Genomic DNA, 15,636 nt, shown 5'->3' on the forward strand with positions numbered 1-15,636 from the left:
CTTAAAGATTCCTATAATTTGCCAGGTACCACATTATTCTTTTATTTACAGCTGAGATCTGCTCTCAATGCCTTTGGTGTTCCCTGGGGTACCAATCTGCATACTCTTCCTATTCATAGGCTTTATACCTCCAACGCCCAGTATATGCTCGTATCAAAACTTTATTCATTACTCACCCAGTCCACCGCACAGCAACTGCCAATTTACAAAATTTGGAAAAAGGATTTAGGTCTATCGAGCATTAACTGGTCTAGAGTTTGGTCCAATATACAACTCTCCTCCAGGAACCCCGATCATCAAATGATTCACTACAATTTCGTCATGAGAACCCACTTCACCCCCCTAAAATTAGCAAAATTTTCAGCTAGTCATTCCCCCAATTGCAGTTTTTGTACTTAGGGTACACCAGGCACATATGTCCATATGATGTGGGATTGTACTAAGGTTAACCCCTTTTGGCACTCTGTTGCATCTGCACTCTCTATAATTATTGGAAAAAATATACCTTGTGTACCTACTCTGTTTTTGTTAAATGATGATTCAGGTTTTGTCCTTCCTGTTTCTTACCACCGCATTCTCTTAGCGGGCATAACTGCTGCAAAGAAATTAGTGGCCCTTCGATGGAAGCAACCCCAGTCACTCAACATACCACAATGGTATCTATCACTCATGGACATTTTGTATTTGGAGAGTTCTGTAGCTAAAATTCACGGTGCCAAACAGAAGAATGTGAGCTTTTTTGATGTAATGAGAGAGAAGATAAAAAGTTATTTGTTTTAATCTGTCTGTCACTAAATGTAAAAGTCTGTGATCAAATAGCATACATGGAATACTGTGGGTCTAGGTAATAGGGTTTTTAGGGTATGGGATGGGGGGGGGGGGGGGGGGGGGGGTTGAGGGGTTACGTTGTTGTCCTGTCCTTTGTTCTGTGATTGTTGTTGTCATTTTTGCTTCCTTCTGTTTTTTGGTTTATTTGTTATCTTTATTTTAGTTTTGGAGCATACTGTTATTGTTTTATACACTGGTTCTATGTGTATTGTCTTGTCAGTGGTCGAAACAAAAATAAAAATTGGATCACAAAAAAATATATATATTTGTGGCCTGGTAGCACATACTGTACCTGGGGTCCAAAACTTTCAGCATGTGAATGAACCCCAGCTTTTCCACAGTAGCCTATATATGGGCACCATATACAATATACATTGCGACTGCATCTGTGATCGCTTTCCACCGGACCCCTTTCTTATTATACGGCAGTGTTTCCCCTACCATTATATTGGATCACAACAGAAGTCATTTAAGGTTACCTTTCCTATAGAGCAGGTCTATACCTTGTCCTTTTATTAAGCAAACTAAATAACCTTATGTTAAAGGCTGAGCCTGATGTGTGTGGCTTGTGTGTGTGTGTGTGTGTGTGGAGCTGTGTATGTGTGTGGTTGATGTAGGAGTTATGAGACGTTAGTGCGCCGGGTGTGGTGTGTGACGTCAAATGGATGCGCCCCAGGAAGAAAGTGAGGCATGTGCTATGTTGTTTACATTGAGCAGCCACAGTGAAGAAGCCTACACAGTTCTGCATGCTGTTTTTGAGTTATTTCCCTCTATGTAAAAGTCGGACACTGATGACAGAGGCTGTGCATCATCCCTGCAGTGCTGAAAATAAAGTGCCGTTCTTCAACGCAGACGAAGTCCCGTTGTTTATGTTCGGCCCTGATGCGCACACACACACACTCACAGACACAGGTGAGCACACAAAAGCGCTGAAGAACTCGTTCCCTTTCTTGAGAACGAGTTCTTCCCCGCTCGCTGCCATGTAGTTTGTGTATTAAGCGCGCAGGGGTGAGGGGTGAGCCCACTCTGAACTACGGGAGCCCAGCGGGGAGCGGCGGTGGCGGATTTTAAAGAGAAACTCGATTTTCATTCAAACAAATCGACCTGAACTACAAATTTGAATTAATCGATAAAATCGATTTATCGCCCAGCCCTAAATTTAATCCCTAAATGGGATAAAAACAAGCATAAGATAGAATAATGATAAAATGCATAAAAAATTTAAAGATTTAAAAATTAAAAAAAAATAGAGTTAAAAATTAAAAATAATAAAATGCATAAGGATTTAAAAGTAGATCATTAAGAACATTAGACATTAAAACATAAATAAAAATAAATAAATAAATAAAATAAAATATAATAGGAGTAGAAGAAATCAGTTAAAAGCCAAATTAAAAAAGTGAATCTTGAGCCTCCTTTTAAAAACATCAACAGTCTCTGCAGTCCTGCTGCTCTCTGGCAGGCTATTCTACAAGTGTGGGCCATAATGGCTGAATGCAGCCTCCCCGTGGGATTTTGTTCGGATTTTTTGTGACGATTAAAAGGCCGGTGCCAGAGGACCTCAGGATCCGCGGGTTGATATGATAAAAGCAGGTCACATAAATAAGATGGCTCAAGACCGTTAAGACATTTAAAAACTAATGAATGAACCTTAAAATCGATCCTGAAACACACGGGGAGCCAATGCAGCGATTTTAAAATCGGCGTAATGTGCGCCCGCCCTCTGGTCTTCATCAGCACACGTGCGGCTTAGTTTTGAAGTAATTGTAGATTGGAGATTGGCTTTTTGGGAAGACCGGAGAGCAGGGCATTACAATAGTCTAAACGGCAAGAGATAAAAGCATGCATCAGCACCTCCAGGTTAGCCTAAGAGAGAAATGGGCGGACTCTGGCTATATTCTTAAGATGATAAAAACCTGTCTTTGTTACATTTTTGATGTGTGGAAATAAAATTAAGCTCAGAGTCAAAAATGACACCCAGGTTCTTCACACATTGTGAAGGTTTAAAATCTTGTAGTTTTGGTAAAAGTTTCTCTCTCTTGCCTTCAGGACCAATAACTAAGACCTCTGTTTTGTCCTGGTTAAGCTGTAGGAAATTCACTGCCATCCATGACTTGATATCTAAAATACAGTTAAAAAGGTTATCAATTGGCTTTGTGTCATCAGGAGACACGGCAATGTACAGCTGTGTATCATCTGCGTAACTGTGGAAGCTGATGCCGTGCCTCCTGATGACGTCCCCAAGGGGAAGCATATATAGATTAAAAAGAATTGGACCTAAAATTGACCCTTGGGGCACCTCACACCTAATTTCATGTGTTCTGGAGGAACATGTATCCATACTTACAAAGAAACATCGATCTGCGAGATAAGAGCTGAACCAGTTAAAAACAGTACCAGAGAGGCCGACCAGGATTCTGAGTCTGTTTAATAAAATGTGGTGATCTACTGTATCAAAAGCAGCGCTTAGATCCAGTAGTACCAAGACTGTGAGTTTTTGTGAATCAGCATTAAACCTGATGTCATTTAAAATCTTTTAAAGGGCTGTCTCGGTACTGTGATTCATCCTAAAACCAGATTGATATTTCTCTAAAATATTGTTTCTATTTAAAAAATCATTTACTTGGTTAAAAGCCAGTTTTCCTAAAATCTTACTTAAAAACGGTAAGGTGGATACAGGTCGGTAATTATTAAAATTGTTGAGATCGACTTCCAGTTTCTGCTTGATGGAGTAGGTAGCAGAGGAGAAGAGCTCCGACAAATTAACACTTACGAAACAAGTTTAAACCTCCAAAAACCAAGAAAACGGAGCATATCCTAAATTTTCAACCACTTAGCAACAAAACACCTGATATGAGGAAGAGCTCACGCAGAGGGAAACAACAAGGAACGCAATTACAGAAAATGATAACTCCTTTCACACGAGGCAGCCCAAAAATGGCCGACAGCGCAGCGATGAATACACAGGAGAAAACACCTGATACCACGCCCGAGACCATGCTTTCCCTGCGGATGCTTTGAGAGGAGCTACAGACATCCAGAGAAGCAGTGCTGGTCCAGATTAAAGCTGAGATCACGACATTGTTTAAAGAAATTAAGACGGACATTGTTTCTCTCCGTGAAGAGACAAAAGCCGACATACAGGCCATACGGGACGATCTAGCACGACTCCGCTCGGCACAGGCTGAGACAGCTAACAAATATGAAGAGATGGGAACTGCACTCGGCGAAACGATGGACAGAGTAACTGCCCCGGAGAATTCACAACAATTAGTCACCAAGGAATGTAAGAAAATGCAAGACAAATGTCAGGATCTAGAAAACAGAAGCAGGAGACAAAATCTACAGCTGGGCGGTATTACAGAGGGAGCCGAAGGAGGCAACATTATCAAATTCCTCACGGATTTCTTCCCCGCTGCGCTCGGAGCCGACAACTTCAGCTCCCCGGTGGTTATAGACTGGGCACACCACACACTTGCCCCGTGGCCAACCAATGGAGAGAGACCCCGGGCCATTATCGTCCGCCTCCATTATTATACGGACAGGCAGAAGATACTGGATCTGGGCAAAACTAAAGGGCGACTAACATACGGAGGAGACCAGGTGTACATCTTCCCAGACATGAGCCCGGAGGTCAGCAGACAATGCGCCGCTTTCAATCCAGTGAAGAGAAAACACTGAGAGGCCAACATCACGTACAGCTTGTTCTACCCAACCAGGCTCACCATCAATGTGGACGGGATTAGACACTCCTTTGATTCCCCCGAAAGATGCTGAAGATTTCTATAACCAGAAGATCGCCAAAGTGGACTGATACCCATGAACGCAAGTAATAGTGATCTGTGTTTGATATCCTTTTTGCTAAAACTTGTGGTATCAATAACCATTGTGGATGACTCAGGACTTAAATTGAAATACTCGAAGTAACAGGTTTTGTATCTGATTTTTTTTTTTCTTTTCTCTCTCTCACCAACACTGTACATCCCTGTGTGTCTGCTCTCTGCTTAGGTTTTGGTAGTATGCATTCTTAAACCTATAGTATAATCCAGCGAGGTAGATAACCATTGATACAAAGTACACAGTCATGATCTTTGAGAGATGAATATGAGTCATTTCACTTTCAGATCCATTTTTGTTGCTATTGTTATTTGCTCCTCTTTTGTGTTAAGTACAACAAAAAACTAGAGTTTGGAGGTTCAAAACAGAAACATATTTAAAAGGAGCTTAGAGACCAAGCCTATTTTTTTTTTTTCTTCTTACTTTTCTCCCCCTCTTTTGAGGTGTGTTTAATGGCAAGGTGCCTTTGGATTTTGATAAGCTCTTTTTTCCCCCACCACTTGTTTGGGGAAGGGGTGGGGGGTGGGCTGGGTAGATGTAATGTTCGAAAGGTTAGATGATGAGAGATTGTTAGAAGTTTCTACACGTACATGTCTTTTGTTTTTTTGTGTGTTTGTTTTTGTCCTTTTTTGTTTTTCTCTTTCCTCTGTATGGATACAGGACCATCTATGTTGCCATCATACTCTTTTCCAGATTAGACCACTGATAGGAACCCAAAGAGATTCTTCATGAATGATGAGGAAAGTGTGGTGAAGCTTATTACCTGGAACTGCAAAGGGTTGAATAGAGCTGTGAAACGTGGTAACGTACATGCACATCTGCAGAGATTGGGGGCTGGTGTAGCCTTCTTACAAGAAACACATCTCAAAAACCACACACATAAACAATTACATAAGAATTGGATGGGGAATGTGTTTCATTCTAGCTTTAATTCCAAATCATGTGGGACTGCTATTATAATCAATAAAAATATTCCCTTTACTACATCGGATATAATCTCTGATTCAAATGGCAGATATGTAATAGTAACTGGGGAAATTTATAACTCTCCAATAATTCTAGCAAACGTTTATGCCCCAAACTTTGATGATGAGAGGTTTATAAGTTCAGTACTAGCTTCCTTACCCAATCTTCACACCCACAACCTGATTCTTGCTGGAGATTTTAACTTTGTGATGGATCCAGTGCTCGATAGATCATCGAACAAACAACATTCATTGTCTAAATCAGCTAAACTGTTACAAATTTTTTTAAAGTCAGTTAATGTAATAGATGCATGGAGATATATGAACCAAAATCAATGAAAATATTCATTTTTCTCTCAGCCACACAAGTCCTTCTCCAGGATTGATTACTTCTTCATAGACTCCAAACTACTTACAGCAGTAAAATATATAGATTATGAAGCCATCGATATATCAGATCATGCCCCACTAAGACTGCAACAAAATTTTCCCGGTCGGCACTCAGCCAAAACGTGGCGTATGGATAAAGGTTTACTAACCAGTGAAACCCATGTAGAATTTATCAGATCTCAAATAGCTTTTTATATGCAAATTAATGAGACTCCAGATGTCTCTAAAAGTACATTATGGGAGGCCCTAAAAGCATACGTTCGAGGACAGCTTATTTCCTACTCCACTCAGTTGGTCAAAACACAAAATGAGAGAAGAACAAATATAACAGGGTAAAGACCCCCTGGAAGCAGCATCTTACAGACCAGTAAGTCTACTGAATATAGACACCAAAATTTTAGCTAAAATATTGGCAGTTAGACTAGAAAATGTACTCCCACCAATAATTCACGAGGATCAAACAGGTTTTATCAAAAATAGACAATTAACCCATAACATTCGTAGACTATTTAATATTATATATACATCCAACTCCAGCTCCCTCTCTGAGATATTGATATCACTGGACACAGAGAAGGCCTTTGACAGGGTCGAGTGGGATTATCTCTTTTCTAGGCCCTGTCAAGGTTTGGTTTTGGCTCAAAATATATTTCATGGATCAAGCTCCTGTATGCATCTCCAATAGCTTCAGTGCAGACAAATAAGATTAGATCTGAGTACTTTAAGTTAACATGATCCACTAGACAGGGATGTCCACTATCTCCGCTCCTTTTTGCACTGGCAATAGAACCTCTTGCGGTCTCTTTGCGTGCTTCAACTGAATATAGTGGGATTTATAGAGGAGGCAAGGAGCACAAGGTCTCACTCTTCGCAGATGATTTACACCTCTGAACCCTCTAAGTCAGTCCCTGCAATAATTTCAATTTTGAATAAATTTGGACAACTATCGGGATATAAAATAAATATCAGCAAAAGTATATTATTTCCAATAAAGACTATAAATGACCATCAACTCCTTGATAATGTGCCCTTTAAGATCTCAACCCAGTTTAAGTATTTAGGTATTAATATTACCAAAACCTTCACAGATCTCTACAAAGAGAATTTTCAGAAATTACTAGACAAAACAACAGAAGACCTGCAGAGATGGTCCCATATCCCCATAACACTAGCAGGCCGAATCAACATAATCAAAATGACCATCCTCCCCAGATTTCTTTTTTTATATCAGTGTATTCCCATTTATATAAAAAAAAAGTTTTTTTTCATAGCATAGATAAAATAATCTCAGAATTCATTTGGAATAAGAAAAAACCTAGATTAAGGACAATCTTCTTACAGAGGCCAAAATCAGTAGTAGGTATGGGGTTGCCAAATTCTAAACTTTATTATTGGGCATCAAAAATGATGACCTATTGGCTACAAAAAAAGCCTCCATTATGGTTAGATATAGAAAATGCCTGCTGTCACCCTCTTCCCTTCCTGCCATGTTGCTCTCAGCTTTGCCCACTGTAGACCCTGAATCAATAACTAGTCCAATCGTCTCCCATTCACTCAAGATTTGGTCCCAGATTCGAAAATTTTATGGTTGGCAGTCTTGTTCACTTCAAAGCCCTCTTATCGAAAACCACGCCTTCGCACCTTCATTTACCAATACAATGTTTAAGGATTGGTTCGATAAAGGAATTCATAGCTTCTTGGATATATTCATGGATCAAGTATTTCCAACATTTGAACAGATACAGAGAAAATACAATATTCCAAGGTCACAGTTTTATGAATATTTACAGGTACGGAGTTTTATTATACAAAATAATCCATCATATCCAAACGCTCCCAGCCGATCCTCAATGGAATTGATACTTATGCAGGATCCCTCTAAAAAGGGAAGAATATCCAAGATATATAAAAATCTGTCAAACCTGACTTGTACAGCTACTATGGATCATCTGAGATCGGCCTGGCAGGACGACCTAGGCAGGGAGATTACAGAAGAACAATGGCAGACAGCCCTAGCACAAACTCACAGCTCTTCAATATGTGCAAGACATGGCCTCCTGCAATTTAAAATAATACACCGCTTACATTGGTCAAAACAAAAGCTTCATAAAATTTTTACCTCAGTAGATCCTTCATGTGACAGATGTGGACTTGGACCAGCAACACTGGGTCATATGTTCTGGAGCTGCCCGAAGCTATCACATTACTGGGAAAATATCTTTCAGACTGTATCAAATATTTTACACAGACCTATTAACTTAGATCCATTGATGGCAGTTCTAGGAATTATTGACTCAAATATTACAAAAAGCAACATGGAACATAGTATGGTTTCGTTTGTCAGTCTACTTGCAAGAAGATTGCTTCTACTTAACTGGAAACAAAAAACAGCCCCAACTTATTCAAATCTTACGACAGATGTTATGAGACATTTAGAGCTGGAGAAAATAAGATTTTTACTGAAAAAGCAAGAAAAAAAGTTCTATAGAATCTGGCAGCCATTTATTGATTATTTTAACCGCAACACTTAGCCTGATGGCAAGTTTTGGAAGTGCTCTTAACCATCAGTAAAAGGAAAGATTTTTATTTATTTATTTTTTTTTTATTATTATTATTATTATTTTCTTGCTTGCTTTGTTCAGGGTTTTCTTCTTTTCTCCCTCTTTTTTTTCACTATATGTGTATGTGTTTATATGTATATACATATATAAATATTATTTTGTACTGATCTCCTTTATCATATTCCTCTGTGACCTGTTTATGCTTATTTTTATTATAGTTTATTTTGAGATACATAATTTATCTATAATTAGCTTTATGTGTAAACGTGTATGTGTAAATGTGTATGATGTTTGTATTACTGTCTGTTGTGTAGTATGTTCAAAATGAGAAAAATCAATAAAGAGAGTTGAAAAAAAAAATGTTGGGATCTAAATTACTCTTCTTCAGAAGAGAGTAATTTACTATATTTAAAATCTGTTCCTCAAAGAATCCATAAAAAGTTTTTAAAAGTGATGTGGGAATCAGATCTAAAAGGCAGGTTGTTGGGTTTACCTGGGAGAAAACTCGACCAAGTGTCCTTGCATCAACCAGGGCAAAACTCTCCAGTGTTTCCTCGGATAAAAGCAACTGTTCAGGTGTGTTAAAAATTACATTCTGTTGAGATAAAAGACTGGATCTGATTTCATCGATTTTACTTCTGAAGTGGTCTGCAAAGTACTCGCAGAGTACAATTCCTCTGTTGTGAGTGGGGATGGGGCCTGAGATGACAGCCTGCGCTGAGAGGGCAAGTAAGGGTGGAGAGGGGGTTGGGATTGGGGTCTGTAGGGACCAGGCTGCCTGGGAGCAGGGGGGGCGGGCAGGTGAGGGCTGGGATGGATGAGGTGGGAAAGAGGGGGTGTGTGCTGGGGTGGGACGTGTGTGGTCCGAGGCCAGTGCATCAAAGCGGTTTGACAGCTGGAGGGGGGTGGTGTGAAGAGACCCGACCTTGTGATCTTCCCTGACGCCGAGGTACCTGCTTCCAGGGGAGCCGTGGGGTGGAGTTAGTGGGACAGGGGAGGGTAGATGAACAGGGGAGAGAGGCTGTGGGGGCAAGGGGGTCCAAAGGAATGGCATGCATGGTGGTGGTGCTGGGGGCAGGGAGGTCCTGAGAATCATGCCTGGTGGAGATGGCAGGACGGTCCTGAAGTGGCAGAGTAACAGCTAAAAGCCCAGAGTGGATAGGTCCGAGTCCAGGGGAGCCAACTAAAACAACTGAAACAACTAAAATTGTCCTGCATTTTGGATTGCTCCTTTAAAATAGCATTTCGCTCCGTCAGCAGCTTGATTTGAGCTTTTAATTCAATGAGCAAGTCTTGTAACTGGTTAAAACAGTAATCTCTCAAGACAGATTCTGCAATTTACATTGTAGAATCTGTCGGCAGCCCTGTGTGAAAGACGACTNTCCCTGTCAGCTGCAGCCACTGATGCTTTCTAGACATCGTGATTTCCCATAACTGAATAAATACCACACATAGCAACACAAAACTGCTTTGTTAGCTCAATCATGTTGTAACTAAGATATCCGCTGGAAAAAATATTTTATTCACAGACCGTTTATTGAGTTATTACCTTATTTTTATACAGTCTATGGTTTTACAGACACCGCTAACGGCTAACGTTAACAGCTAACGGTTAGCCCAGCTAATCTACGATAACCATGTTATTATTACAAAACGTGCAAACATCAGATTAGTCTACACGGTGATATAGTGACGTGAAAAATGTGATATATAGCTAAACTCTGCTGGGTTTCTACCTGAAGTATTTGTAAACAACACGGCGATTCCCTGGGGGCACCGCCGGAAGTGGAGGGCGTGAGCGATCGCCAAGGCCCTTGCACTTCCGTTAGTCAAAAAACTCCAGGCTGTGCCTCCAGAGGTAAAGGAAGGGGGAAAAAAAGTTTTGTTTTTTTTTGTTTTTTTTACCGATGGATTTCCAGATTGTTAAAACAGTGACATTTGGAGCAGATAAAAGCACTGTCAGTAAAATCCTCTTTGGAGACGATAACAAACATGTCGCACAGATCGCATTTCATAACTTTCGGGTTGTCGCTCTCCGGACCAGCCATCATAGTTACAAAAGGTTTAGTGTTGGGTAAAGGGTGAGAGTAATGGATGTTTTAAAATGACTGGATAAAACGATAAAAACCACAGCAGGTCACCTGACCTGGAAGCTATTGAGTTAAAATGCTATTTTTTAATAAAATTAATTAATATTAAATATGAGGAGTATAAAACTCGAATTAAATTGACTGTGTCTTAGCCTACCAGTGTACTCACATGATCCTACACTGACTTTGAGCCATTAGGTCACATGACCTGGAAGCTATTGGGCTAAAATGCTAATTTTTAATAAAATTAATTAATTTTAAATATGAGGAGTATTAAACTTGAATTAAATTGACTGTGTCTTAACCTGCTAGTGTATTAACATGATTCTACACTGACTTTGAGCCATTAGGTCACATGACCTGGAAGCTATTGAGCTAAAATGCTAATTTTTAATAAAATAAATTAATATAAAATATGAGGAGCATTAAACTAAAATTAAATTGGCTGTGTCTTAACCTACCAGTGGAGTAATATAATCCTACACTGTTTTTGAGCCATTAGGTCACATGACCTGGAAGCTATTGAGCTAAAATGCTATTTTTTAATAAAATAAAATAATATTAAATATGAGAAGAATTAAACTCAAATTAAATTGGCTGTGTCTTAACCTACCAGTGGAGTAATATAATCCTACACTGATTTTGAGCCATTAGGTCACATGACCTGGAAGCTATTGGGCTAAAAAGCTATTTTTAATGAAATAAATTAATATTAAATATGAGGAGTATTAAACTCAAATTACATTGGCTGTGTCTTCACCTGCCAGTATACTAACATGATCCTACACTGATTTTTAGTCATTAGGTCACATGATCTGGAAGCTATTGAGCTAAAATGCTATTTTTAATAAAATAAATTAATATTCAATATGCATTTGACCTAATGGCTGATAATCAGTGTAGGATCATGTTAGTACACTAGGAGGTTAAGACACGGTCAATTTAATTCAAGTTTAATACTCCTCATATTTAATATTAATTTATTTTATTAAAAAATAGCATTTTAGCTCAATAGCTTCCAGGTCATGTGACCTAATGGCTCAAAGTCAGTGTAGGATTATATTATCCCACTGGCAGGTTAAGACACAGTCAATTTAATTCAAGTTTAATACTCGTCATATTTAATATTAATTTATTTTAGTAAAAAATAGCATTTTAGCTCAATAGCTTCCAGGTCATGTGACATAATGGCTCAAAATCAGTGTAGGATCATGTTAGAACACTAGCAGGTTAAGACACAGCCAATTTAATTCAAGTTTAATACTCCTCATATTTAAAATTAATTTATTTTATTAAAAATTAGCATTTTAGCTCAATAGCTTCCAGGTCATGTGACCTAATGGCTCAAAATCAGTGTAGGATCATGTTAGAACACTGGCAGGTTAAGACACAGCCAATTTAATTTGAGTTTAATCCTCCTGATATTTTATATTAATTTATTTCATTAAAAAATAGCATTTTAGCTCAATAGCTTCCAGGTCATGTGGCCTAATGGCTCAAAATCAATGTATCATCATTTTACTACACTGTCAGGTTAAGACACAGTGAATTTAATTAGAGTTTTAATACTCCTCATATTTAATATTAATTTTTTAATGAAAAATTAGCATTTTAGCTCAATAGCTTCCAGGTCATGTGACCTAATGCCTCAAAATCAATGTAGGATCATGTTAGTACACTGGCAGGTGAAGACACAGCCAATTTAATTAGTGTTTATTGCTCCTCATATTTAATATTAATTTATTTTATTAAAAATTAGCATTTTAGCGCAATAGCTTCCAGGTCATGTGACCTAAACACTCGCAGCTTAAGACACAGTCAATTTAATTAGAGTGCAAAGCTCAACATATTTTATATTAAGTATTTAATGACAAAAATAATATTGTATCTCACTATCTACCAGGTCATGTGACACAATGACTCAAAACCAGCATTGGATCATTTTGAAACATCTCTTCTTATTGACTTTCACATTTTATTTTGAAAACCGGAAGTTTATACACGCTGAAGTATTACTAGCGCTGACTTTCTCAGCCTTATCGGTGTATTTGCCATAAAGTCTACAATACGGGCGCACTTGAAATGTCGGGGCGGCTGGCTTGACAATGCAAAAACGAGAGACGGCTGGCTTGACCGCAGTCTCGTACTGGCTTGATATCTCCATGGCTCAACGTGTCTTTGGAGGATATCAGTGGAAACAGCGATTCATGAATGTGAGTGATGTCCGGCATACTGTTTCTATCATAATGTTGCAAACGACAGCTTTAGATAAATGAAATACAGACGCGAAGCAATGGCAATGTTTATTTCCTGGTTAGCTGACAACAGGTTCTCAAAGGCCACGCCCACACCACATCTGTCTCTATCACCAGTTAATTCAACCACCAGTTAATCTTGCACACTGGCAGGACACCACCCGCCCCTGCTCACCTACCCGGTCAGAGCGGCTAGCTCCCTGGTGCAGCACACAGCCGGCCAGTCGAGACGACGGCTAATCGCCTCGCGCAGCCGGCGCCCAGATAGATTTTAATCCACCTGCAACTGGTGAATTACAGATGGGCTAGGTTGTAAAGGGGAGGCAGCAGGACAGGGGCAGCTGATAACCAGGCACTGACGAGAGACGAGGACCCCTTCAACCGCAGACACACAACAACTGTACCGGCACAATTCTCCGACTTCCGCGAACGTCACACGTCTCCCATCTCCCATGCCCTAATGCCAGTCATGAGACTACACTTGTCTACACTTTTGTGATCACCTGTCAGGGATCATGGGCTTTTTAAAAATGTTGTTCCTTAAATGCTGTTAAAAACAGAAATATTAGGTAAAAGAAAAAGAGTTTAGTTCTTTAAAATTGCATTAATTGACAACAAGCTGTAAAACACTGACATATTATCGTTTTACAAAGTTGACCTAGCTACCATGTCAGCATACAGTTTATACACTCCCAGCATACAGAGCAGCATTATTCATTTGGTGAATGTCATTCCAATATCCACTCACTCAGTGAAGGCCAAAACACACCGGCGGCGAACGTCACCTATATTATTATTTTCAATGTGCAACCCCACATCGGTGGCAGCTAGAGGCACTGCGCCACAGCACTTTATGCCACTGTCCTATTGCCAGCCTTGCCACCCCAAGAATTAAATGCATATTTCCTCCACTCACTCTTTGCTTGTACGTAGCAGCTCTGTCTCTCTGCCACTCCTCACCATGGATGTATAAAGAGAACTCTGTTGCTGTTGCTGGGTCTTGTGTGTGACAAAGAATGGATGAGTAGAGGAGAGACTCTGTATTGAGGTTGAGAAATATCCCAAGCTAAACAACCCACAATCTTGTCATTATAAAGACAATGACCAGAAAAGGTACTTCCTGGCTAGTCATAGCTCTTCAGGTGACAAATTAACTTTAATAAGTGGGTGTCAGTACAACTGGAAAAAAATTTTGTTGACCTGAAATGTGGTATCTAAACCCAGATGCGATCCTATATTTGTCCAGTAGGAAACCATGTTAAAAGCATATAGGTTAATACATTTAAAACAGTGTCACAAAAGATAACTGGGAGTTGTTAAGTGTGTGGATGCAGTTAATAAAAATCAGAAGATTTGAAGTGCTTATATAGTCATCTTTACCTTCTGAACCATATTTTTAGGGAATATTTAGTTTTCACTTGCAGCCACATTCTTTCATTTCACTGAAGTTGCTGCTGTTCCATGTCAGGCTGATTAAGAACAGCATGCACACGCATTTATCTTAACAACTTTAACCTGTGTCAGATTAGTCTGATTGCATGAACTTGAATTGACCCCTATAGAACAGTTTAGTCCTGACTTAATTGTTAGGTTCATTCAAGTCATGTTTTGGACTTTAGCCCCCAATGTTTTTAGCATGCTTTGTGGAACAGGCCTCTGAGGAAAATATCTGTCCCTTTAGCTGCCAAATAATAATAGTAATAACTTTATTTATATAGCACATTTAATGCAAGGATGCAGCCAAAAGTGCTTGACAAGACGAGATGAAAATAAACAATAACAATTAAAAAAAATTGCTACAGCAATAATTGCGAAAAAACAAACAAACAAAAACAATTTGGTCGCAAAACAACAAAATTTTCCCAGTGATACCAGTAAAATAAACCCAAAATTGAAAGGCAAAGTAAAAACATAATTTTCAAATGTATTTTTCATTTCCAGTTTTACTTATCCAAATGCTCCACTATGTTCACCAGCGAGTCTGTAACTATGTCTGTTTCCTGTCTGGTGCTGAGCAGGTCATGTACAGTGGCTTTTTAGAGTGTTTTCACTGATGTCAGATTGACGAGAACTGTGAGACTAAAACAGTAAAAATGGGGTCTTAAAACCAAATCAATCAGTTGAAAGATGCCAAGATGCTCTGCAGAGCTGAGGGGAACTACAGAATTTAATGATGACTCTGTGGGTTTGTCGCTAAGTGTCACCTTTTCCACATGTCTACACAAATGGAGCATGATATACCATTTAGTCATTTTATGGAGGTTAGAAAATAGTGTTATTATAAGCGTCAGTATGATTTTTGAAGTTGGTTTTCCTAAGCCCAGTTCAGACCAAAGATTCATGATTAGTAGGGTTGTAGTCTCCTGGTCAACTAGTCGATTATTTGGTCGCTATGCTCTCATCCGACCAAATTCTCATTCGCCGTGTTACTTTCATAAGGAGAAAAGTGCTACATCAACAGCTTTCCAGGATTAATCCATTATTTCCTGCAGCGGGGGGACAGACTAAGTTACCTGTGAAAATGGGGGTGATTTCAAAACACCCCCGTTGTTGACAGAAAGTTGAACTCACCCACCCTACGCTCAGCGTCGTGGTGATGCAGACCTCCTGTCAGTTTCTGTTAGTGATGGGATTTCTCGTTCACTTGTGACAGCCGGTTCAAAGATGCAGTTCGTTCGTTAGTTTTTTTTTTTGGGGGGGGGGGGGGGGG

The 15,636-nt window shown here is 39.4% G+C and overlaps 1 protein-coding gene across 7 annotated transcripts in view; it reads left to right on the top strand.

Moving 5' to 3' along the window:
• szt2 (SZT2 subunit of KICSTOR complex) overlaps positions 1-15,636 on the top strand; it is a 442,490-nt gene that overhangs the window by 340,542 nt on the left and 86,312 nt on the right. The window lies entirely within an intron of this gene.

Source organism: Epinephelus moara, chromosome 10, assembly GCF_006386435.1.
Source record: "Epinephelus moara isolate mb chromosome 10, YSFRI_EMoa_1.0, whole genome shotgun sequence".
In the NCBI taxonomy this organism is placed as follows: Eukaryota; Metazoa; Chordata; class Actinopteri; order Perciformes; family Serranidae; genus Epinephelus; species Epinephelus moara.